The following is a 24,403-nucleotide window of genomic DNA, read 5'->3' on the forward strand; positions in this document are numbered from 1 at the left end:
AATAATAATAATAATAATAATAATAATAATAATAATAATAATAATAATAATAATAATAATAATAATAATAATAATATAATAGATTTGGCAGGTAAAGGTAAAAGTAGTCCCCGTGGTGGTTGGAGCACTTGGCACCATTCCCAAAGCACTGGGGAAACATCTAGATGAAATAGGGACAAATGTGAGGGTAGATCTATTACAGAAGGCAGCGCTTTTGGGAACAGCGAGGATCCTGAGAAAGACCCTTGAGATCTAAGGCTACGGGACGTAGCCCGGCTCGAGGAGTTACCGGCACAAAGGAAAATGAGATCTTTCTTTTGCATGCTGTGATAAAATGAAATAATAATAATAATAATAATAATAATAATAATAATAATAATAATAATAATAATAATAATAATAATAATAATAATAATAATAATAATAATAATAATAATAATAATAATAATAATAATAATAATAATAATAATAATAATAATAATAATTATGAAGAGGGGGAAGAGGGTACATTCCGATGGCATTGCTCTGCCAGATGGTGCACAGTTGAGGGCTTTGGGTGAGGAGGGGAGTTATCGGTATCTTGGTGTACTTGAATCGGACCATGTCCTTCACAAGGAATCAAAGGTAAGGCTGAAGGCAGAATACATCAGGCGTGTAAAGAAATGTTTGAAGTCTAAACTAAACGGGGGGAACATGATTAAGGCGATTAACACATGGGCCGTGTCTTTGATGAGGTACAGTGCGGGTATTGTCGAGTGGACTAAGGAAGATCTAGATGTCACTGACAGGAGGACAAGAAAACTAATGACCATGCATGGCATGCTACACCCATGTCAGGAAGACCGAGGAGAGCTTGTTGAAAGTTGCACAAAGGTACACGAGGGCAGACGAAGTTGGGCCGAAAGAGTACAAGAGGGAAAGGAAGGAGGAAAGACATCAAGATTGGAGGAACAAACCACTTCATGGCCGGTTCTTGAGGTGTACTGAGGAAGTGGCCAGCAGCAAGTCATGGAATTGGTTAAAGAGTGGAGAACTAAAGAAGGAAACAGAGGGCTTGATTACTGCGGCGCAAGACCAGTCTCTAAGGACAAATGTAATGAAGGCAAGGATAGAGAAAGCAAACGTCTCTCCTATGTGTAGAATGTGCAATAAAGCAGAGGAGACTGTATTTCATATTGTTAGCGAATGCAGTAAGATGGCCCAGACGGAGTACAAAGGAAGACATGACAAGCTGGCCAAGGTGATTCACTGGGATCTGTGTAAGAAGTATGGTGTCAAAGTACTTGCGAAATGGTACGACCATGTTCCGGAGAAAGTTGTAGAGAACGACCAGGTCAAGATCCTATGGGACTTTAACATTCAGACCGATCATGTTATACAACATAGGCGTCCGGATGTTGTGCTATTAGATAAGACGAAGAAGATGTGTCATCTCATTGACATAGCGGTGCCAGGTGATATAAGGGTAGCTTCGAAGGAGATGGAAAAGATCGAGAAGTACCAGGACCTGGCCAGGGAACTTCGTAAGATTTGGCAGGTAAAGGTAAAAGTAGTCCCCGTGGTGGTTGGAGCACTTGGCACCATTCCCAAAGCACTGGGGAAACATCTAGATGAAATAGGGACAAATGTGAGGGTAGATCTATTACAGAAGGCAGCGCTTTTGGGAACAGCGAGGATCCTGAGAAAGACCCTTGAGATCTAAGGCTACGGGACGTAGCCCGGCTCGAGGAGTTACCGGCACAAAGGAAAATGAGATCTTTCTTTTGCATGCTGTGATAAAATGAAATAATAATAATAATAATAATAATAAAATAATAATAATAATAATAATAATAATAATAATAATAATAATAATAATAATAATAATAATAATAATAATAATAATAATAATAATAATAATAATAATAATATGAACACTTATAGTGCGCCGGTATCCACCACAAGTGATGCTCATGGCGCAAGGAAGAAACTCAAAATTTTGAGGGCCTCTTTGAACTTATGAATAGAGGACATGTTACGGATATTAAGAGGCAGACTATTCCAAAGTAAAGGACCAGCATGAGAAAAAGCCCTGTCACCCCAATTGTTGTGGGTATGGGGAACAACTAGTGCTGGGCGAATAGTGAAATTTTGTTATTCGGATACCGCTGGCCAACTATCCGAAATTAACCGGATATTCCGCTAGAGGGAGCTATTAAAAAAAAAAAATTACGTCAGAAATGTCATTGTTTTAACTCTTCACGAAGGTGAGCATAGTTAAATACTTAATTTATGCTGTTTTATGCTGTCTTAATAGAAGTTTCATAAGGATTCAGACAAAACATTCATATCAGTTGTCGCCCGACGTCCGCGGATATTCGGATATTAAAGAATATCCGGTTACTTGGTTGTAAATACAGAACTATCCGGTTTATAAATAGCTATTCGCGCCCTATGCGGGTATCCGGTTAAGAAAAAAAAGGCACTCGCGGTTACGGATAGGAAAACCTATACGTCATTAACCGGATATTCGAATAATTCGCCCAGGCCTAGGAACAACCAGTAATGACGAAGTGGATGATCTGAGACATCTGGAAGGATTGTAACGGGTAATTAATTGACAATTATACTGAAGAGCAGAACCATGTAAAGAATGAAAAACAAGCAGAAGTAATTTGTATTGAATGCGATATTGAACAGGGAGCCAGTGAAGAGCATTTAAAACCGGAGTGATATGGGTTCTCCTGGAGGACAAAGTGACCAGCCGAGCTGCAGTGTTTTGCAGTCGTTGCAAACGAGAGATTTGATTCTGTTGTAGAAGACAGAAGAGAGAATTACAATAATCAAACAATGGTTATATCGTTGCCCTGACGGTATTGGTCGGTTTTTGACTTGCATAAGTGTATGACGAGTCTGTCACTAAGTATGCTACAATCCATGCGTCTTACATTGCTGATGTCATTAAAACGAAGGAAACCTGCGTAACAAACAAAGCATACGAATAGGATGCGTAAATCGTCTAATGCTGCACTGGGTTGCCCGTGAGCATTGTAAAGTTTTGCCATGATTTCGGGTGTTACCGGTTCCTTCCGATTTGGGGTCGACGCTGTGAGCGGCGGCTGCTGCGGAGTCTGCTGCCGTTTTGTGACCAGATGAATAAAATGAAGACAAATATAGGGCGAAATCAGTAGGGTTGACGGGAAACGACTTGACGTTGGTCTTGGATGAAGCCCACGATTCCCATCGTTTCCAAGTATTGCTGTATTTCTTTGTTGTTGAGTTTGCTCTTGATGACATCAGTAGTTTTGGTAGGGCTCCAAGGGCAAGTTCCTTTAGTTTCGGGTCGGTTGTTGATTGAGAGAGTGCCAACCATCTATCGGAAACAGATAAAACAAAAACAGAGCAGCAACAAATTGTGCGGAAATGCTATATATACGTATATGCAATAAACGTAAAATCATGGGCTAAGTCAGCCGCTCTGCAGGCAATTTGACATAACGCAAATTATCAGTCGTGTCAAGAATAGCAGCAATTGCGCTTAAATGCCGTTTTTCTTCTTTTTTTTGGGTAGGGGGGAGGTTGGCACGGAAACGTGCAACGAACTGCTCGGCGTCCAACACCAGGCTGAGTTATCAGCGCTCGGTGGCCACATAACCCCCCCCCCCCCAACTTGTGGAGGGACCGTGGACGCGACCAGGATGTTGGACGGAGGTCGCGCTATCCTTACTAGGTTGGTCAGAATAACAGTGCCATCTGCCCTACGAGATGTCATACAATTTTGCCATATGTCATTTGGTGTTAGTCAGTAGTGGTCATTTTGAGTGCACGTGCATTTGGGCCAGTGATCACTTATTGGTAATCATTGGTCATTTTATAGATATTTTACAAAATGCTTCTTCTCCCCTAATTGATTGCAACATATCAATGTTCAGTGGTTTGAATCCCTTTAGGAGTGTAGACGCATTTGGGCCAGTGGTCACCTATCAGTCAGAAAATTTAAATTTCGTTTTGGGACAGATATGTTGTGCTTTGTGAGCGTATAGCTACAGTTTATGTCATATTCATAAATACCTCAGACAGTTTCGCTACTCCTGTTTGTTGAGAGCACGTGCGGGTGTATAAAGGCCAGCTGGAGGAAAACGAGAAGCGTCTAGCACCAAGATTACCTACGCGCGAATGCATATCCGAAAACAGACTGCCTCAGTCATAAAAATGCAACACACGTACAGAGGTCAAGGACGTAAGAAAACGGATAAGTTTGAAAGAGGATCACTTTATTACGCGTTTTAACAAAAAAGGCATTTATGAATGGGAATAAAAGATTAGTTTGAGAACTCGTCGCTTCATTCCCTTGTTAAAACACGTCAGAGCTTGATGGTCAACACCCAACTTCACTTAATATTCAATGGCAAGTTGGCTCAAATGCGACGCGAAACAAGACAATACTACCGCCGCTAAAACCAAAGAAGAGGGAATTTCGCCCTGTATAAATGATAACTTCTGTACCCCTTTTGGGTATTGTGTGAGATCAACTACAAAATAATGTCTACATATTGGATCGGTGTATAACAATCATTCATAGTACTATCACCTGTTGCTTCGGCTTATTTCTTCACCCAAATTTACTTTACAATAATTACTGATCATTGTTTTATTACTTTTAAACCAGTGAGCTAGAAAAGACGGGGGGAACAGTGCCGGCTGGAAATGAAAGTTGGTTTGAAATACTCGCTTGATTGGTGTCTATTATGGTATAATAGTGCAGCGACCGTTCGTAAGATTATTCTGAGCAGACGCGAGTCTTTATGCTAGAGATGGTATAATAATATGACGTTCGCAGATATTGCATCATGTCTATCTCGCATAATAGGGCCTATACGTTAAAGGCACTGGACACTATTGGTAATTACTAAAAATAATTCTTATCATAAAAACTTACTTTGTATTAAACAAGCGATTGAGAGCTGTTGATAGTATAACACATTGTAAGAAACGGCTCCCTCTGAAGTATCACGTAGTTTTCGACAAAAGAAGTAATTGTCCACTAATATATTTGAATTTGATTTCGAGACCTCAGAGTTGGATGTTGAGGTCCTAAATCAAGCATCTGAAAGCACACAACTTCGCTGAGTTAACATTTCACAGGTTTGTTATTTTATGCATTATCTAAAATACATCAAGTGAGAAGACTGATCTATGACAATGACCAAAGGTGTCCAGTGTCTTTAGGTATATGGAAGAACCCCATCCCTATTGTAAAGGTATCTGGAACAGTATGTCTTCAAGGGGCCGCCCAATCGTGTATTATTTACATAACAAGACAAGTTCAAAATAACCAGGTGACTTTTCGTGTGATACTGCGTTCGAAGATCGACCCTCGTTGCAACAAGGGAATCAATGTGTGGTGAAGAGGTTTTCCACTAGTGGTTTAAACCCGCCGAGGCCTGGTTCTTGATAATTTTACCGAGACGAAGTCGATGTAAATTATCAAGAATCAGGCCTCGGCGGGTTTAAACTATGCTAGTTGAAAACCGATTCAACACACTTTGATTCCCATTCATAAATACACCGCTCGGTCAAAAAACATCAACACTTTTTGGTAAAAAAAGTAAAATAAATGCAAAAATTATAATTGTTCAATGATTTCTTTCAACACAACACCCCTCCAGCTATGATGTTATAGCCCTCGGGTAAGGGAATGCTGTGCGCGTCGCGCGTATCGCGTATGTGGCACAATATTGTTCCAGCCGTTGCGCTCGACCAATAGGAATGAAGAAACTGTCTTACAGGCACAGGTGCAAGCTCGCGTGTCACACCCATGTTTCAACACTTTTTGCTGGTGTAATATCATCCGTTCAAACAAACCCTCGTGATGCCCTCTCGACCAGTCACAATGGATAAACTGTCCTATGTATTTATAAATGACAGATGCTATTAGGCCTTAAAAATAAAAATATTTGAGGTGTATTTTTAGAACTCATCAAACTTGCTTTATGGAATCGGAGTTTGATCCAAACTATAACCTACACCGCTGGTTCATATCGCCATGCTAGTGTACTGCTCAACAGTAGCTGTACGCCTAGCCTGAACATATGACGTCACACTTCGAGGCACGACAATAACGACAGAGACCGGTGCCAGATGCAATTGTGTCCGCCATGCAATACCGTGTCCGCTCCAGACACTTTTGCATATGTAATCGTGTCCGAGGCCATGCAAAAACCGTCCGGCGGACATGTACATGACTGTACATGGGATTGTATGTGCGCGTGATAAGTGAGTGTGCATGCACTGAACCTACATGATTATTATATGCATCATGATATTAACGTATTTTATGATTGCAGTGATTACCCAACGGCCCAACATTTCCCATGTCATTCATTACATGCACTTAGCTTGTAATAAAATGGTGAACGTGTTCCGCCGACCAAGGGCGTTTAATTTACTGTAAGGACGGTTTTGCACGGGGGCGGATACCACTGCATATGCAAATGTGTCCGGGCGGAAACAATTGCAGTATGCAGCAGCGCTCGGGCGGACACAATTGCATATGCAAAACCGTCCGGCGGACAGTATTGAATATGCAATACTTACCTCCGGACAGTATTGCATAGAGGACATAATTGCATGTGACACCGGCCTCCTACCGGCTTGAACTTTTTTTAACATTTAAAAATCATCTTTTATTTTAAATGTGTCTGATTATCAATTAAGTTTAATTGTTCGCAAGGTGTTATTTAAGCAAACATGTAAACTGCATACTCTTCCTATTGCCTTATTATTAGATTTGTCTCAAATGTTATTGATAAATGTCACGCTTTTGCAAAACTCATTCATCATCATCATCAAGTCGAGCGCCATGTAGAAGTTGGAGCCTGCCCAGTGATTTTTTCCCCATTACTCATTACTCATTACTCATTACTCATTACTCATTACTCATTACTCATTACTCATTACTCATTACTTTGCAAATACAAGTTATGGTCCTATTCGTAATACTGGAACTTTTGTAACGCTGGTGGCAGCAGACTTTACCAGGTCAAGCCATTGTTTTTTCGTTATTATGCACATTCTTAGAACTACTTAAACAATAGAAACATACCTATTAATGTCTGCTGCCACCCAGCGTTTCAAAGTCTCCCCTTACATATTGCTCATACCTAAACAATAACATAGTGATATCCAAGGTTGTACTCAAGAACGCTGCTTTTCATATAAACATGCTTTCCCGTCAGATGCAATTTCTGAGTGTTCGATACGCAATTGTGTGAATATTTAACAACTTATTTTTGTTTCACTATGAATTGTTTTGTGGATCAATTGTTGTTTTATGCCATGCTAAATTTTTACAAGTCTAAGTTACGAAGTGTGACGTTTTTATACACATTTCCTATCCATTTAATAATTTATATAAGAAGGAAATATTTTCAGTGCATTTGAATAAAAATTGATTTCGTAGTCTGGCTCATCAGTTATCAAATTGACCACACACACGGAGATCGTACAGGGTTCCAAACAAAGATGGCAACTGCAAGATGATGAGATAGGTATAATATGATTGTAACGTGATGACTACATGGCTATTATAAGTCAGCAAATGACGAAGACAGACTACGCCGCGTGCGTCGGGTCACGGGCAGCGAGTTTGGCATTCCAGAGAGGTCGAACCCATTGGGCTCATGCATCTGTCGGATCGGTCGATCCGAATGGCGACCGCTCTGCGAAACGATCCTATCGGCGCCATGCAAGCCCCAACTTTGAGCCCCTACCTCGGTAAATTCTGACCGAGTGGACAGGATTTTGCGACAGGGCTTTGAGAACTGGAGTTTTGAATTTGATTTGTTTGAAAATACAGAATAAAATCACAAGGAAAGCCCAGCTTACCGACCATCTCAAGACATCCATTCGCAATCCTTCTTGGAAGATTTCTCCCGCATCTTGAAGTGGAACGAATACTGGGCATGCTTTGGACGGTATATTAATTTGCAAGAAAGCTATTTGACGTCATCATGACGACACAAGGTGTGCTGCTGAGAGTGAGGATGACAGGAGGCCCTCCCTTTGGACTTCGGTTCTTGGGAGGTGGCGGTTCTCCTGTATGCATATCAAAGGTAAAACACGTTATATTATGTTTTTTATGTACATTATTTTCTGTGACACCAATGCGTACAGTTAGCATCTCGGTATGTTTCCGTGGTGCTAGAAATGAGGGCGTTCCCACCGTCTCGTTTGATTCCATAAAATTTAAAATCTAATTGCTCTACATTAACTTGATTTCTAAAAATTACTCATGTCACTAGTTTCATCGGATCTCGGCCGGACATGTCATTGAAAAAGGTGTTACAACTTCAATGATCACTGATGTGACAAAATATTGATACCAAATAGTTTATGAGATTTTTTGAGTATTGTTTGTATTTTCTTAACATTCTGGGATCTGCGATTCTTTTAAGTGAAGACGGCGCGTTCAGACATTCTACCCAACAAAATTAACAGACGACTACAACAAGATGCGCCATGGGTTCGAATCCCACCGATTAACATGCCTGTGATGTTTTTTTCACAGGACTCGGGAAAGTACTAAGTATATTTATATACTGTGCTAACACACATCGGTATGTGGTATATGGGTAAAAACCAAAATTTATATTCTTTATCCCCAATGCAAATTTAACATATCTTGTTATAAGTTGCGCCATATATATGATTTGGTGTTATTATCATGGTGTAATGGTGTTCCACTTATTACCTTTACAAAATCGATATATATATAAAAAAAAAATCACAACTTGGGGATGTCATCATCAAGTGAAGTCTGCAACACCGATTCTGGAAATTCATTCTTTGGTTAAGCTCTTGTTTTCTTCAAAATGTATCATACCAAATGCAAGGTTTTGAATGACCATGTTTTTCAAAATTCTTGCTGGTTGAAGCATGCAGTAAATTGGTGGCGTTTCAGAATAGCATGACATTCTAATGACTATTATTATTTACCTATTATTACTTTCTAAACAGAATTTGTCATTAATGATGCCTGCCCCTATTCATAAATCTTTATATTAAGACTAGCTGTTTTCTTTAAAGAGAGCAACGTTAAAAGAGCTACAACAACAAGTTGAAGTATGAAGAAGTATTTTTGGAAGTTTGCCAGAAAAACAAAATTAAGATTGTCAATCTCCTCTTGGAGAAGTGCGTTGCTCCTTCATAATGGGTGCGAAGATTATTAACCACACTAAGACTACAGCACAGCTTCATAAAGTCACTTTAGCATCAATAAACACACAATAGACAATTAAGGACAACTTCTTTTCATAATACTGTGATATTAAGTGTTATTATCAAACCCTACACACAGCGGGCGGACCAAATTAAGTCCTTTTTAATCTGCATCACGTACTGGGGTTAAAGAATCATAGGTCAACAAAGGAGGAAAACTCTTTACGGGTCAAATACTGCAGACACACGGGTCTACCTTCAAGCGTTTGTACATCAATTACCAAACAAAAATTGCAGACTGTTATTATTTTGAAGCAACATAGTACCAAACCTATACAGTTCTGTTGTATCTAAACCTTTTAACGATACTACCTAGTTGATTATTGAAATAATGTTCCTCGCTGTTTGCTGTATTAATGTTTACAACTGTAAGCTGTCGATGGATGGTTGTTGGTGCTGTATGCTAGAACTGCTACAATTACAATGCAACTTGAAGTTTACATGAACCGGGAGGCGACGTCCAGCAATGTCCACATCATGCACAGACATAAGTTATCGAGAACGCTGTACATAAATCACAAAAGTAGACTATGAAAAACATGGTTTGAGTCATCTTTTATTGGGGGAATGGTTTAAACACACCTGGGTTTATAGCAGACTTTGCTTTTCTTTTATGATCTGTACATAATTCCGTTTAAACGCAAGATGGAGAATAACTTAAGCGCGAAAAATTCTATGTGCTTCATGTTCTTTGGTGTTACCCCAGAAATACTTTTTTTCTTTACAGCCACGGGAAATAAACAAAATCTGAAAGACGGCAGTATTTTCGACAGTTCTTAGTACGGTTATTAGTTCGTTGTTCTGATATTAAAAAAAATACTATACCTTTTATGATACTACATTCATGGCGCCAAATCGTTCACTATGTTAGGGCCTAATGTACCAAACAACGGTAGTTTCGGAACTATCAAATTGTTATTTGTACATCCTGTAATTAGGTGTACGATTGTGTCGACAGATCACTCATTTTATACCCTTGTCGATGACATGATCGAAATATGACATGTAACATACAATATTACGAATACCCTATTTGTAGGTCCCGCAGGTGCTGAATTTTAGCAATATTGTGTAACGGAGTTATTGTGAACGCAATTCTACTTACACTTGCTTTAATGCTTTAATCCAAATACTGACAAAAACGCAACAAACACTAGCCTGGCATGCATACCGCATTCCATCAAACATTTTGTACGCCTTTATAGACGATAATAAATTACACGGGTGTTGATATGACACAGCTAAGAACCAGGCTTGAAGATGATGATACCATGCCGGGAACATGATCAAGTTCTCCGTGTATGCCGGCCCTAGACATAAGAGACCACATACCAGAGATACCAACGTGGATGTTTCTGCGATGACACGCATCAAGGACTTCATGTGGCGTGTCCAATGCAAAGCTTTCACCTGCGCGTAGTCTACATGCGAAATCAGTTTGCATGGACTCCAACTTGTCCTTTTCAAACACGTTAGAAATATCACAGTTCATATTTACTCACAAGATGGTCCCTTCATTTATCAGACCCGCATCACCAAGACATTAGACAAAATATTGTTAGTTGGTATTTGTTAAAAGTTTAGCTTAAATTGGACCTGTACCACCAATCTTGAAACCAAGTTTCCCACTTACTGTATTTTATGAGAGAAATACATTTGAATCGACTCCAATTCGTAAAAACATAATATGGCTATTGAAAAAAAAAAAACCTAAAATGCACAAACTCAAACTTAAACCATTTCACAATTGATTATGCAAATTTTCCCCTAAAATGTAACTATTCTTTATGAATGTGTTCGAATAGTTTTGAGGTGACCTGAAGTGCAATTTACCTTTTTATGATCATCTGATGAAATAAAACAACTTTGTTTGATTACAAGTCTTTACGTAAGAATTAACTCGTATCTGATGATGGATATTGAGATCATCACTTTCGAGTTCAAGACTAAACTCCTCACCTATCATGAAGATGTAGGCTAACGTCTTCCATAAGCCTCCCCAGCTCAACTGAGTCATTGAATTGAATCCACGAATTTATGGCAGGTTGAGTTGTTACGCTGTGTCCATATATTATTATACAGAACAGTTTAATTTTATTCTACACTGAACAATATTGTTTTTTTTACTCAAAATATGTGTTATAGCATAACAACTTACTTAACAATGAGCAACGGGGAGCTGTTGATAGTATAAAACATTGCGATAGGCGGCTTCCTCTGAAGTAACGTAGTAGGAGGAGAAAGGGGGTAATTTCTCACTCAAATAATAATAAACGACTCAGCTGAAGACTTTTTATAAGATATGCGTCTGAACACACACAAAGAAATGCAACAAGCGTGTTTTTTCTTTCATTATTCTCTTTTAAATTCGACGAACAATTGAGCTCAACATTTTTCTCAGGTTTGTTATAACGAGAAAACTGGTCTTTGACACTAACGAAACGTGTCCAGTGCCTTTAAATGTTACGGCCGACATTCCGATGACTCCAGACTAAAACATTTTGGCGGATGCTGCATATGCTCGAATGGAGACACAGAGTGAATCAATTTGAGTAAAGTTTACATGAAATGTTATTGCAGATGTGTTTAAACAGTTCCTTATTGCACAGGGTTAATCTTATACTGCAAAGTGGTGTGAACATTTACGAGAATTGGAGAGTTTATGATAATTGGAAGCATTCGATACAACGAATAGTTATTATTCACTGAGCATGCGCACACTTCCGAGCTTTCTGATGTTGTTTGTAAGTTTGGTGATAAACCTAGCTTTCTCAAAAGTCTTTTTTTTCGGACACAGGTTTTGATTAATCAAATGTTATGTACAAAAATTCCGAAAAATCATCGCAATTAATTTCAGATCGGGGCGATCGGCGTTGAATATTTTACTCAGCATAACTTTGAAGGACATTTTCGTCATAAATCAGAACAACTAATTTTACATCTATTTCGGATCCTTTCCTACACTATGTTTTTGTGGTCCGGTTTTAATGCCGGCCCAGCTGAGTCACTGCAATCGAACATCTGACATACTATGGGCCATTTTCATAACGTCAACAAAATGTTTAAGGGCAATAAATATTGGAAATGTTTGTTTTGAAATACCACGGCCCATTTCCCAGCTGTTTTCGGTTTCAAATGACACCTCTCTCGAAGATTGTTTCTTAAGGGGGACATACTTTATGAAAAATATTCATAACTTGCGACGAAAATAGAGAAATGTCTTCCCCAGTCAGTTCCAAAGAAAGCAAAAGGGCCTGTGGGTCAGATTGAACGATGCAGTAGGTCGAAGATTAAGGTTTTGTTTAATGCATATCCTCTGGCGTTGCAAAACATGCTTGTTTTGTTTACCTTAACATAACGTTGCAACAAAACAACGCAGTATGATCCTTCCGTGTATAAAAGTTAGGAGTCTACGTACAAAGTAAGAGGTTAAACTTAGCAATGAGTTTAAGATTCTTAGGGAAATAAGAAACACGTCTTAGCTTTCATTTTGTGCCTGGTACTGTAAAGACACTGGACACTTTTGGTATTGTCAAAGACCACTCGAAAACTACTTTACTTCAGAGGGAGCCGTTTCTCACCATGGTTTTTACTATCCACAGTGCTCAATTGCTTATTACGAAGTAAGTTTTTATGCCAAAAATTATTTTACGTAATTAACAATAGTGTCCCGCCCGTTAATTAAGTACGTTAAGAGGTTAAACTTGGCAATGAGTTTGAGATTCCTAGGGAAATAAGAAACACATTTCAGCTTTCATTTTGTACCTGGCGTTTAATCCTGTCATCCTCGTCAAACTGTCGAGTTCAAAATATGATAAATGTATCATAAATAATGCGTATGGCCTGGCCTATGCGTTCGCTTTAAAGGGGATTCTTACTTGGCACACGAGGCAACTTAAAGGCAGTGAACACTATTGGTAATTACTAAAAATGATTATCAGCATAATACCTTACTTGGTAACGAGTAATGGGGAGAGGTTGGTAGTATAAAACATTGTGAGAAACGGCTCCCTCTGAAGTAACGTAGTTTTCAAAAAAGAAGTAATCTCCACGAATTTGATTTCGATACATCAAGCTTACCAGAATTTGAGGTCTCGAAATCAAGCATCTGAAAGCACACAACTTCGTGTGAGAATGGTTTTTCTTTTCTTTCATAGTTATCTCGCAACTCCGACGACCAATCGAGCTCAAATTTTCACAGGTTTGTTATTTTATGCAAATGTTGAGATACACCAAGTGAGAAAACTGGATTTTGACAATTACCAATAGTGTCCAGTCTCTTTAAGATATGCTATTTTGTGCGTGTTGATACACCAAGTGAGGCTACTTGTCTTTGACAGTCACCAAAGGTGTATGTAGTGCCTTTAATAAGTTGATGGAGGCTTAGATGCAGTCGGGACCCCTTGACTGCCTGGGCGTTGCAGTTTTTAATATATGTCAAAGTTTGAGATGGTTGCGGGGTCATCATCCAACAAAGAAAATAACAAGATTCGGTTGAAAGGCTTTTATTAAGACAGTGGACACTATTGGTAACTGTCAAAGTCACTTGGTGTATCCAAACATATGCATAAAATTAAAAACCTGTGAAAATTTGAGCTCAATTGGTCGTCGAAGTTGCGAGATATGATTGAAATAAAAACACCCTTGTCACACGAAGTTGTGTGCTTTCAGATGCTTGATTTAGAGACCTCAAAATTCTAAAATTGAGGTCTCGAAATCAAATTTGTCGAAAACTACGTCACTCAGAGGGAGCCGTTTCTCACAATGTTTTATACTATCAACCTCTCCCCATTACTCGTTACCTAGTGAAGTTTTATGCTGATAATTATTTTGAGTAATTACAAATAGTGTCCACTGCCTTTAAAGATGCTATGTCAGATTCTTTTTCCCAAACATTAAAAACAAGTTTGACTTTTACTTTTAATGGTCAGGAACCATGACAAAAAATTAAAACGCTTCTTATAAAACACATAAGAATTGGTCACGTGATATTTCACTTCTACTAATAATTGACGGACTTTTTCGAGCAATGGCTCAAATGAAAACTTCGACTCCCATCAAAATACCTATTTAATTTTAAATCAAAATCTTTGGGTCAAGTCGGCCAAAAATCTGACATAGCATCTTTAAACTACCTTCCATTTTGTATCTTTCGGGTGAACTGTTGATATAAAATGTACAAATAAATATATACTTGTTTAGATTACATGTATACACAAGTTAATAAATCAAACGAAGAAGGGAGATGGTCAAACTGGATCACCGTCAGAGGCATGAAAAAATACAAACAAAAATCATATCCATTTCTAACAAAAAGAGGAGCAAAGAATTATGGGAAGTCATCCTGAAAAGGGGCGGGGGAATTGTGGGCAATCAAAGCTTTTAATCAAACAATGGGTTATATTGGTATAATGGTATATATTTTAATGTTTGTTTTATTTTTGATTTTTGTTTCTTCATCGTATAGGGACTGTCTCTTCTTCAGTTATTGTTTATTGGCTCCTTTACTCCGTGAATCTTTGTTTTCTGCCTTGTTTATTCTCAGGGCTCCATAGGGATACCAAATTGTTTGTGAACGTTTTGCCATGTGAAATAGAAGAAAAAACTTAGGAAAACGGTTTACAAATAACTCCTCTGAAATATTATATGAAAGACAAACAATTTTTAAATCAGTACACAGCAGACTTACATTCATGTTTATACATAGTCGCACCAATGCAATGATAATTTTAAACACATCATTTGTAATACACAACAAACGACTTTTCTTTTATAACAATTTACTATGGGTAATGAATCATATAATTAATAAAGAAGATTTGATTCAACATATGAAGTCAAGTTTTCATCAGAGTGTACTGAGTATAAAGTTCTTGCATCCATCGATCGATCTATGGATAAAATCAAAAACATGTAGGCCCTTCACAGTATATAGACTTGAAGTCATATAAACATGTATAAAATTGATAGTCTCCGTTTAATTTTCTCTTGCTACGGGCGAGTCTTACACAGCGTCTTATCTACAAATATTTCCAACTGCTTCAATTATACAAGTTTATGGAGTAAGATTTACGTCAATTCTTTCATATTCCAACGTCGTCTACCTTATCTTTGACGTCGTGTGTTTTAAGATCGTATACTGTATCACCCCCTTATCTAAAAGTTTTGGAATTTTCTGGATATTTGCCTTAAGTGAATGACTGCTCACTGGTAAATTTGAGAGAGATGGTGTGTGGTAGATGGGTATAAAAATAGACAATTTAAAAATGGAACTTGCCATCATGTCCATGAGGCAAAGACTTAGACTACTGGATTAGCGAGGTTGCAACAGCTACAGCTAGCCTCTCCAACACAAACAATTTTTACTTTTCCTTTGGTATGTTTAATTGCAATCCGTCCGACATGACACCTTTTTAATTCCATATTTAAACTTTTATAAAATAATCACAACTGTTTTCTTAGAACTTTTTATTTGCTCTTATTTACTTCTTTTTGTGAGGATAGGATAACATCGTTGACTTTTCTGCATTTTACGGTTGGTAATAAGTTATTGACAAACGCAGCAACTTGCGGATATGAATGAATTTTTAAAAGGAGCGATTGCGAAACATAACCTTCCGTTTACGTCAAATATTCACAAAACACTGCAATCAAATACATGTATACAGTAAGTGTAAACACATGAACTGACAATAGTTTAAAATGTAAACCATCAAGAAAAAGCTCAAAGAAAACAGAAAAGGTTAAGATATTAATCCCAAAAATTAATAGGTTAAAGTGTTAATCAAAAGTTCAACATTTTTCATCCCTCTAAGTAACCCTCACGTGTAACCAACAGAATGTTTCTTACAAGTAAATAGAGCCCGAATCCTATCAAAGAGTCAAGCCATACCATTCATTTTGAGTCCTTGGGCGATAAAGCATTTGTTTAGATAGCCTGTGTGATACCCGAGTAAGTCCCTTAATACGAATGGTCGTTAATATAAAAACTCGCCCGGTAAAAATAGCAGAGACGGTGCCATGACCTTTATGATGGATTATGTTTGACATTCAACTTGAGACATAAGAAAATCGCTAGGTGACAGAATTCTTAACCAGATCGAAATATATCTCTTCAAAAGATTAAAACACATTTATGATAATATTTTAAAGGCGGTGGACACTATTGTTAAATACTCAAAATAATTATTAACATAAAACCTTACTTGGTATTGAGTAATGGGGAGAGGTTGATAGTATAAAACATTGTGAGAAACGGCTCCCTCTGAAGTAACGTAGTTTTCGAAAAGAACAAAAGAGTAATTTTTCCTGATTTTGATTTAGAGACCTCAGATTTAGAATTTGAGGTCTCGAAATCAAGCATCTGAAAGCACACAACTTCGTGTGAGACGGGTTTTTCTTTTCTTTCATAGTTATCTCGCAACTCCGACGACCAATCGAGCTCAAATTTTCACAGATTTGTTATTTTTAAAAGAAATGAGAACAGTCAAGGTCAATATACATCGGCATGTTGGTCTAGTGGCATGATTCTCGCTTAGGGTGCGAGAGGTCCCGGGTTCAATTCCCGGACAAGCCCTTTGGGTGCAATTGTTTTGTACTCACTTTGCACCCGATCAGGTTAGAGAAATGAGAACAGTCAAGGTCAATAGACATCGGCTTGTTGGTCTAGTGGCATGATTCTCGCTTAGGGTGCGAGAGGTCCCGGGTTCAATTCCCGGGCAAGCCCTTTGAGTGCATTTGTTTTTGTACTCACTTTGCACCCCCATCAGGTAAGAGGAATGAGAAAAGTCAATGTCAATATACATCGGCTTGTTGGTCTAGTGGGATGATTCTCGCTTAGGGTGCGAGAGGTCCCGGGTTCAATTCCCGGACAAGCCCTTTGGGTGCAATTGTTTTGTACTCACTTTGCACCCCCATCAGGTAAGAGAATGAGCAGAGTCAACGTCAATACAAATCGGCTTGTTGGTCTAGTGGCATGATTCTCGCTTTGGGTGCGAGAGGTCCCGGGTTCAATTCCCGGACAAGCCCTTTGGGTGCAATTGTTTTGTACTCACTTTGCACCCCCATCTGGTTAGAGGAATGAGAACAGTCAAGGTCAATAGACATCGGCTTGTTTGTCTAGTGGCATGATTCTCGCTTTGGGTGCGAGAGGTCCCGGGTTCAATTCCCGGACAAGCCCGTTGAGTGTACAATGGTTTTGTACTCACTTTGCACCCCATCAGGTAAGAGAAAAGAAAACAGTCAAGGTCAATAGACATCGGCTTGTTGGTCTAGTGGCATGATTCTCGCTTTGGGTGCGAGAGGTCCCGGGTTCAATTCCCGGACAAGCCCTTTGGGTGCAATTGTTTTGTACTCACTTTGCACCCCCATCAGGTTAGAGGAATGAGAACAGTCAAGGTCACTATACATCGGCTTGTTGGTCTAGTGGCATGATTCTCGCTTAGGGTGCGCGAGGTCCCGGGTTCAATTCCCGGACAAGCCCTTTGAGTGTACAATTGTTTTGTACTCACTTTGCACCCGATCAGGTTAGAGAAATGAGAACAGTCAAGGTCAATTTACATCGGCTTGTTGGTCTAGTGGCATGATTCTCGCTTTGGGTGGGAGAGGTCACGGGTTCAATTCCCGGGCAAGCCCTTTGAGTGTACAGTTTTGTTTTACTTTCTTTACACCCCGTCAGTCAGGTTAGCGAAATGAGAACAGTCAAGATCAATGTACATCGGCTTGTTGGTCTAGTGGCAGGATTCTCGCTTCGGGTGCCAGAAGTCCCGGGTTCAATTCCCGGGCAAGCCCTTTGAGTGTACAATTTTGTTTTTCTTTCTTTACACCCCGTCAGTCAGGTTAGCGAAATGAGAACAGTCAATGTCAATAATGTCAATATACATCGGCTTGTTGGTCTAGTGGCATGATTCTCGCTTAGGGTGCGAGAGGTCCCGGGTTCAATTCCCGGACAAGCCCTTTGAGTGTACAATTGTTTTGTACTCACTTTGCACCCCCATCAGGTAAGAGAAAAGAGAACAGTCAAGGTCAATATACATCGGCTTGTTGGTCTAGTGGCATGATTTTTGCTTTGGGTACGAGAGGTCCCGGGTTCAATTCCCGGACAAGCCCTTTGAGTGTACAATTGTTTTGTACTCACTTTGCACCCGATTAGGTTACAGAAATGAGAACAGTCAAGGTCAAAATACATCGGCTTGTTGGTCTAGTGGCATGATTCTCGCTTTGGGTGCGAGAGGTCCCAAATATTTGTGTTTTTACCAAGCTTGCTCTTTTCTTTCATTTTGACGTTGAACATTTTTCTTCGTTTGTTTGTTCAGTTGACTATTCACGATTGGTCCTTTATTTGACTTTCATACAAACAAACAAAACGAGAAAAAGGGGGGGATACTTTATATTTTATGTCCTGGCCCTTCAATCTCATTTTAAGTCCTGTTTATAAATGTTCATTATAATGATATCTGCACCTTTATATTGTGCCCAAGCATTAAATGTGTGACTGTTTCTTTACCATAATAAAATGTTCTCTTGAAGACATTGGACACTGTTGGTAATTGTCAAAGACCAGTCTTCTTTACTGATGTATTTCAACATATGCATCTGATGGGAGTGCAAAGTGAGTACAAAAACAATTGAACACTCAAAGGGCTTGTCCGGGAATTGAACCCGGGACCTCTCGCACCCTAAGCGAGAATCATGCCAATAGACCAACAAGCCGATGTATATTGACATTGACTGTTCTCATTTCTCTAACCTAATGGGGGTAATAAAGTGAGTACAAAACAATTGCACCCAAAGGGCTTGTCCGGGAATTGAACCCGGGACCTCTCGCACCCAAAGCGAGAATCATGCCACTAGCCCAACAAGCCGATGTATATTGACCTTGACTGTTCTCATTTCTCTAACCTGATTGGGGTAATAAAGTGAGTACAAAACAATTGCACCCAAAGGGCTTGTCCGGGAATTGAACCCGGGACCTCTCGCACCCGAAGCGAGAATCATGCCACTAGACCAACAAGCCGATGTCTATTGACATTGACTGTTCTCATTTCTCTAACCTGATGGGAGTGCAAAGTGAGTACAAAATAATTGTACACTCAAAGGGCTTGTCCGGGAATTGAACCCGGGACCTCTCGCACCCTAAGCGAGAATCATGCCAATAGACCCACAAGCCGATGTATATTGACATTGGCTGTTCTCATTTCTCTAACCTAATGGGGGTAATAAAGTGAGTACAAAACAATTGCACCCAAAGGGCTTGTCCGGGAATTGAACCCGGGACCTCTCGCACCCAAAGCGAGAATCATGCCACTAGACCAACAAGCCGATGTCTATTGACATTGACTGTTCTCATTTCTCGAACCTGATCGGGTGCAAAGTGAGTACAAAACAATTGTACACTCAAAGGGCTTGTCCGGGAATTGAATCCGAGACCCCTCGCACCCAAAGTGAGAATCATGCCACTAGACCAACAAGCCGATGTATATTTAGTCTGACCTTGACTGTTTTAATTTCTCTAAACTGATGGGAATGCAAAGCGAGTACAAACAAAATCAATTGCACCCAAAGGGCTTGTCCGGGAATTGAACCCGGGACCTCTCGCACCCAAAGCGAGAATCATGCCACTAGACCAACAAGCCGATGTCTATTGACATTGACTGTTCTCATTTCTCTAACCTAATCGGGTGCAAAGTGAGTACAAAACAATTGCACCCAAAGGGCTTGTCCGGGAATTGAACCCGGGACCTCTCGCACCCAAAGCGAGAATCATGCCACTAGACCAACAAGCCGATGTCTATTGACATTGACTGTTCTCATTTCTCTAACCTAATCGGGTGCAAAGTGAGTACAAAACAATTGTACACTCAAAGGGCTTGTCCGGAAATTGAAGCCGGGACCTCTCGCACCCTAAGCGAGAATCCTGCCACTAGACCAACAAGCCGATGTACATTGATCTTGACTGTTCTCATTTCGCTAACCTGACTGATGGGGGTGCAAAGAAAGTACAAAATTGTACACTCAAAGGGCTTGTCCCGGAATTGAACCCGGGACCTCTCGCACCCAAAGCGAGAATCATGCCACTAGACCAAAAAGCCGATGTATATTGACCTTGACTGTTCTCATTTCTCTTATCTGATGGGGGTGCAAATTGAGTACCGGGAATTGAACCAGGGACCTCTCGCACCCTAAGCGAGAATCATGCCACTAGACCAACACGCCGATGTATATTGACCTTGACTGTTCTCATTTCTCTTACCTGAGTGGAGTGCAAAGTGAGTACAAAACAATCGTACACTCAAAGGGCTTGTCCGGGAATTGAACCCGGGACCTCTCGCACCCAAAGCGAGAATCATGCCACTAGACCAACAAGCCGATATCTATTGACATTGACTGTTCTCATTTCTCTAACCTAATCGGGTGCAAAGTGAGTACAAAACAATTGTACACTCAAAGGGCTTGTCCGGGAATTGAACCCGGGACCTCTCGCACCCAAAGCGAGAATCATGCCACTAGACCAACAAGCCGATGTATTTTGACCTTGACTGTTCTCTTTTCTCTTACCTGATGGGGGTGCAAAGTGAGTACAAATCAATTGCACTCAAAGGGGTTGTCCGGGAATTGAACCCGGGACCTCTCGCACCCTAAGCGAGAATCATGCCACTAGACCAACAAGCCGATGTATTTTGACCTTGACTGTTCTCATTTCGCTAACCTTACTGACGGGGGTGCAAAGGAAGTAAAACAAAATTGTACACCCAAAGGGCTTGTCCGGGAATTGAACCCGGGACCTCTCGCACCCAAAACCTTGACTGTTCTCTTTTCTCTGACCTGAGTGGAGTGCAAAGTGAGTACAAAACAATTGCACTCAAAGGGTTTGTCCGGAGATTGAACCCGGGACCTCTCGCACCCAACGCGAAAAGCATGCCACTAGACCAACAAGTCGATGTATATTGACATTGCTGTTCTCATTTCTCTAACCTGATGGGAGTGCAAAGTAAGTACCAAAAAAGTTTTTACACTCAAAGGGCTTGTCCGGGAATTGAACCTGGGAGTGATGGGAGTGCAAAGTGAGTACAAAAACAATTGAACACTCAAAGGGCTTGTCCGGGAATTGAACCCGGGACCTCTCGCACCCAAAGCGAGAATCATGCCACTAGACCAACAAGCCGATGTGTATTTAGTCTGACCTTGACTGTTTTAATTTCTCTAACCTGATGGGAATGCAAAGTGAGTACAAAAAAACAAATGCACTCAAAGGGATTGTCCGGGAATTGAACCCGGGACCTCTCGCACCCAACGCAAGAATCATGCCACTAGACCAACAAGCCGATGTTTATTGACCTTGACTGTTCTCATTTATCTTACCTGATGGGGGTGCAAAGTGAGAACAAAACAATTGCACCCAAAGGGCTTGTCCGGGAATTGAACCCGGGACCTCTCGCACCCAAAGCGAGAATCATGCCACTAGACCAACAAGCCGATGTTTATTGACCTTGAATGTTCTCATTTCTATAACCTGATGGGGTGCAAAGTGAGTACAAAACAATTGTACACTCAAAGGGCTTGTCCGGGAATTAAACCCGGGACCTCTCGCACCCAAAGCGAGAATCATGCCACTTGACCAACAAGCCGATGTATTTTGACCTTGACTGTTCTCTTTTCTCTCACCTATTGGGGGTGTAAAGTGAGTACAAAAACAATTGTACACTCAAAGGGCTTGTCCGGGAATTGAACCCGGGACCTCTCGCACCCAAAGCGAGAATCATGCCACTAGACCAACAAGCCGATGTCTATTGACATTGACTGTTCTCATTTCTCTAACCTGATCGGGTGCAAAGTAAGTACAAAACAATTGTACAGTCAAAGGGCTTGTCCGGGAATTGAACCCGGGACCCCTCGCAGCCTAAGCGAGAATCATGCCACTAGACCAACAAGCCGATGTATATTGAGTCTGACCTTGACTGTTCTAATTTCTCTAACCTGATGGGAATGCAAAGTGAGTACAAAACAATTGTACACTCAAAGGGCTTGTCCGGGAATTGTACCCGTGACCCCTCGCACCCAAAGCGAGAATCATGCCAATAGACCAACAACCCGATGTATATTGACATTGACTGTTCTCATTTCTCTAACCTTATGGGGGTAATAAAGTGAGTACAAAACAATTGCACTCAAAGGGCTTGTCCGGGAATTGAACCCGGGACCTCTCGCACCCTGAGCGAGAATCATGCCACTAGACCAACAAGCCGATGTATTTTGACCTTGACTGTTCTCATTTCGCTAACCTTACTGACGGGGGTGCAAAGGAAGTAAAACAAAATTGTACACCCAAAGGGCTTGTCCGGGAATTGAACCCGGGACCTCTCGCACCCAAAACCTTGACTGTTCTCTTTTCTCTGACCTGAGTGGAGTGCAAAGTGAGTACAAAACAATTGCACTCAAAGGGTTTGTCCGGGAATTGAACCCGGGACCTCTCGCACCCAAAGCGAAAAGCATGCCACTAGACCAACAAGTCGATGTATATTGACATTGCTGTTCTCATTTCTCTAACCTGATGGGAGTGCAAAGTAAGTACCAAAAAAGTTTTTACACTCAAAGGGCTTGTCCGGGAATTGAACCCGGGAGTGATGGGAGTGCATAGTGAGTACAAAAACAATTGAACACTCAAAGGGCTTGTCCGGGAATTGAACCCGGGACCTCTCGCACCCAAAGCGAGAATCATGCCACTAGACCAACAAGCCGATGTGTATTTAGTCTGACCTTGACTGTTTTAATTTCTCTAACCTGATGGGAATGCAAAGTGAGTACAAAAAAACAAATGCACTCAAAGGGATTGTCCGGGAATTGAACCCGGGACCTCTCGCACCCAAAGCAAGAATCATGCCACTAGACCAACAAGCCGATGTTTATTGACCTTGACTGTTCTCATTTATCTTACCTGATGGGGGTGCAAAGTGAGAACAAAACAATTGCACCCAAAGGGCTTGTCCGGGAATTGAACCCGGGACCTCTCGCACCCAAAGCGAGAATCATGCCACTAGACCAACAAGCCGATGTTTATTGACCTTGAATGTTCTCATTTCTCTAACCTGATGGGGTGCAAAGTGAGTACAAAACAATTGTACACTCAACGGGCTTGTCCGGGAATTGAACCCGGGACCTCTCGCACCCAAAGCGAGAATCATGCCACTTGACCAACAAGCCGATGTATTTTGACCTTGACTGTTCTCTTTTCTCTCACCTATTGGGGGTGTAAAGTGAGTACAAAAACAATTGTACACTCAAAGGGCTTGTCCGGGAATTGAACCCGGGACCTCTCGCACCCAAAGCGAGAATCATGCCACTAGACCAACAAGCCGATGTCTATTGACATTGACTGTTCTCATTTCTCTAACCTGATCGGGTGCAAAGTGAGTACAAAACAATTGTACAGTCAAAGGGCTTGTCCGGGAATTGAACCCGGGATCCCTCGCAGCCTAAGCGAGAATCATGCCACTAGACCAACAAGCCGATGTATATTAAGTCTGACCTTGACTGTTCTAATTTCTCTAAGCTGATGGGAATGCAAAGTGAGTACAAAACAATTGTACACTCAAAGGGCTTGTCCGGGAATTGTACCCGAAACCCCTCGCACCCAAAGCGAGAATCATGCCAATAGACAAACAAGCCGATGTATATTGACATTGACTGTTCTCATTTCTCTAACCTTATGGGGGTAATAAAGTGAGTACAAAACAATTGCACTCAAAGGGCTTGTCCGGGAATTGAACCCGGGACCTCTCGCACCCTAAGCGAGAATCCTGCCACTAGACCAACAAGCCGATGTATTTTGACCTTGACTGTTCTCATTTCTCTAACCTGATCGGGTGCAAAGTGAGTACAAAACAATTGCACTCAAAGGGCTTGTCCGGGAATTGAACCCGGGACCTCTCACACCCAAAGCGAGAATCATGCCACTAGACCAACAAGCCGATGTATATTGACCTTGACTGTTCTCTTTTCTCTTACCTGATGGCAGTGCAAAGTGAGTACAAAAACAATAGACACTCAACGGGCTTGTCCGGGAAGCCGATGTAAACTGCTCACAAAAAGTAAGGAAACTTTTTACAATCCAGTTTCACATGTTGCTGAACTTGGCTACACGAATAAC

General features: G+C 40.6%; 36 non-coding genes across 36 annotated transcripts; 10 read left to right on the plus strand and 26 right to left on the minus strand.

The window, feature by feature from the left end:
• The first annotated feature begins 16,762 nt into the window (after positions 1–16,762).
• Trnap-agg lies at positions 16,763–16,834 on the plus strand. The gene has a single exon. It is a non-coding gene; the product is annotated as a tRNA-Pro (tRNA).
• Positions 16,835–16,912: 78 nt separating this feature from the next.
• On the plus strand, positions 16,913–16,984 carry Trnap-agg. The gene has a single exon. It is a non-coding gene; the product is annotated as a tRNA-Pro (tRNA).
• Positions 16,985–17,064: 80 nt separating this feature from the next.
• On the plus strand, positions 17,065–17,136 carry Trnap-agg. The gene has a single exon. It is a non-coding gene; the product is annotated as a tRNA-Pro (tRNA).
• Positions 17,137–17,214: 78 nt separating this feature from the next.
• Positions 17,215–17,286, plus strand: Trnap-ugg. Its single transcript has one exon. It is a non-coding gene; the product is annotated as a tRNA-Pro (tRNA).
• Positions 17,287–17,365: 79 nt separating this feature from the next.
• Trnap-ugg lies at positions 17,366–17,437 on the plus strand. The gene has a single exon. It is a non-coding gene; the product is annotated as a tRNA-Pro (tRNA).
• Positions 17,438–17,517: 80 nt separating this feature from the next.
• On the plus strand, positions 17,518–17,589 carry Trnap-ugg. Its single transcript has one exon. It is a non-coding gene; the product is annotated as a tRNA-Pro (tRNA).
• Positions 17,590–17,668: 79 nt separating this feature from the next.
• Positions 17,669–17,740, plus strand: Trnap-agg. Its single transcript has one exon. It is a non-coding gene; the product is annotated as a tRNA-Pro (tRNA).
• A 236-nt stretch (positions 17,741–17,976) lies between these two features.
• Positions 17,977–18,048, plus strand: Trnap-cgg. The gene has a single exon. It is a non-coding gene; the product is annotated as a tRNA-Pro (tRNA).
• A 93-nt stretch (positions 18,049–18,141) lies between these two features.
• On the plus strand, positions 18,142–18,213 carry Trnap-agg. Its single transcript has one exon. It is a non-coding gene; the product is annotated as a tRNA-Pro (tRNA).
• Positions 18,214–18,294: 81 nt separating this feature from the next.
• On the plus strand, positions 18,295–18,366 carry Trnap-ugg. The gene has a single exon. It is a non-coding gene; the product is annotated as a tRNA-Pro (tRNA).
• A 531-nt stretch (positions 18,367–18,897) lies between these two features.
• Positions 18,898–18,969, minus strand: Trnap-agg. The gene has a single exon. It is a non-coding gene; the product is annotated as a tRNA-Pro (tRNA).
• An 80-nt stretch (positions 18,970–19,049) lies between these two features.
• On the minus strand, positions 19,050–19,121 carry Trnap-ugg. Its single transcript has one exon. It is a non-coding gene; the product is annotated as a tRNA-Pro (tRNA).
• An 80-nt stretch (positions 19,122–19,201) lies between these two features.
• Positions 19,202–19,273, minus strand: Trnap-cgg. The gene has a single exon. It is a non-coding gene; the product is annotated as a tRNA-Pro (tRNA).
• Positions 19,274–19,354: 81 nt separating this feature from the next.
• Positions 19,355–19,426, minus strand: Trnap-agg. Its single transcript has one exon. It is a non-coding gene; the product is annotated as a tRNA-Pro (tRNA).
• Positions 19,427–19,506: 80 nt separating this feature from the next.
• Trnap-ugg lies at positions 19,507–19,578 on the minus strand. The gene has a single exon. It is a non-coding gene; the product is annotated as a tRNA-Pro (tRNA).
• A 242-nt stretch (positions 19,579–19,820) lies between these two features.
• Positions 19,821–19,892, minus strand: Trnap-ugg. The gene has a single exon. It is a non-coding gene; the product is annotated as a tRNA-Pro (tRNA).
• A 78-nt stretch (positions 19,893–19,970) lies between these two features.
• Trnap-ugg lies at positions 19,971–20,042 on the minus strand. The gene has a single exon. It is a non-coding gene; the product is annotated as a tRNA-Pro (tRNA).
• A 234-nt stretch (positions 20,043–20,276) lies between these two features.
• On the minus strand, positions 20,277–20,348 carry Trnap-ugg. The gene has a single exon. It is a non-coding gene; the product is annotated as a tRNA-Pro (tRNA).
• Positions 20,349–20,553: 205 nt separating this feature from the next.
• Trnap-ugg lies at positions 20,554–20,625 on the minus strand. The gene has a single exon. It is a non-coding gene; the product is annotated as a tRNA-Pro (tRNA).
• An 80-nt stretch (positions 20,626–20,705) lies between these two features.
• Positions 20,706–20,777, minus strand: Trnap-ugg. Its single transcript has one exon. It is a non-coding gene; the product is annotated as a tRNA-Pro (tRNA).
• Positions 20,778–20,856: 79 nt separating this feature from the next.
• Trnap-agg lies at positions 20,857–20,928 on the minus strand. Its single transcript has one exon. It is a non-coding gene; the product is annotated as a tRNA-Pro (tRNA).
• A 421-nt stretch (positions 20,929–21,349) lies between these two features.
• Trnap-ugg lies at positions 21,350–21,421 on the minus strand. Its single transcript has one exon. It is a non-coding gene; the product is annotated as a tRNA-Pro (tRNA).
• An 88-nt stretch (positions 21,422–21,509) lies between these two features.
• Positions 21,510–21,581, minus strand: Trnap-ugg. The gene has a single exon. It is a non-coding gene; the product is annotated as a tRNA-Pro (tRNA).
• Positions 21,582–21,660: 79 nt separating this feature from the next.
• Positions 21,661–21,732, minus strand: Trnap-ugg. The gene has a single exon. It is a non-coding gene; the product is annotated as a tRNA-Pro (tRNA).
• Positions 21,733–21,812: 80 nt separating this feature from the next.
• Trnap-ugg lies at positions 21,813–21,884 on the minus strand. Its single transcript has one exon. It is a non-coding gene; the product is annotated as a tRNA-Pro (tRNA).
• An 82-nt stretch (positions 21,885–21,966) lies between these two features.
• Positions 21,967–22,038, minus strand: Trnap-ugg. The gene has a single exon. It is a non-coding gene; the product is annotated as a tRNA-Pro (tRNA).
• An 80-nt stretch (positions 22,039–22,118) lies between these two features.
• On the minus strand, positions 22,119–22,190 carry Trnap-agg. Its single transcript has one exon. It is a non-coding gene; the product is annotated as a tRNA-Pro (tRNA).
• A 239-nt stretch (positions 22,191–22,429) lies between these two features.
• On the minus strand, positions 22,430–22,501 carry Trnap-agg. Its single transcript has one exon. It is a non-coding gene; the product is annotated as a tRNA-Pro (tRNA).
• A 421-nt stretch (positions 22,502–22,922) lies between these two features.
• On the minus strand, positions 22,923–22,994 carry Trnap-ugg. Its single transcript has one exon. It is a non-coding gene; the product is annotated as a tRNA-Pro (tRNA).
• An 88-nt stretch (positions 22,995–23,082) lies between these two features.
• Trnap-ugg lies at positions 23,083–23,154 on the minus strand. Its single transcript has one exon. It is a non-coding gene; the product is annotated as a tRNA-Pro (tRNA).
• A 79-nt stretch (positions 23,155–23,233) lies between these two features.
• On the minus strand, positions 23,234–23,305 carry Trnap-ugg. The gene has a single exon. It is a non-coding gene; the product is annotated as a tRNA-Pro (tRNA).
• Positions 23,306–23,385: 80 nt separating this feature from the next.
• Positions 23,386–23,457, minus strand: Trnap-ugg. The gene has a single exon. It is a non-coding gene; the product is annotated as a tRNA-Pro (tRNA).
• An 82-nt stretch (positions 23,458–23,539) lies between these two features.
• On the minus strand, positions 23,540–23,611 carry Trnap-ugg. Its single transcript has one exon. It is a non-coding gene; the product is annotated as a tRNA-Pro (tRNA).
• An 80-nt stretch (positions 23,612–23,691) lies between these two features.
• On the minus strand, positions 23,692–23,763 carry Trnap-agg. Its single transcript has one exon. It is a non-coding gene; the product is annotated as a tRNA-Pro (tRNA).
• A 239-nt stretch (positions 23,764–24,002) lies between these two features.
• Trnap-agg lies at positions 24,003–24,074 on the minus strand. The gene has a single exon. It is a non-coding gene; the product is annotated as a tRNA-Pro (tRNA).
• Positions 24,075–24,152: 78 nt separating this feature from the next.
• On the minus strand, positions 24,153–24,224 carry Trnap-ugg. The gene has a single exon. It is a non-coding gene; the product is annotated as a tRNA-Pro (tRNA).
• Positions 24,225–24,403: the final 179 nt, after the last annotated feature.

Source organism: Asterias rubens, chromosome 20, assembly GCF_902459465.1.
Source record: "Asterias rubens chromosome 20, eAstRub1.3, whole genome shotgun sequence".
NCBI lineage: Eukaryota > Metazoa > Echinodermata > Asteroidea > Forcipulatida > Asteriidae > Asterias > Asterias rubens.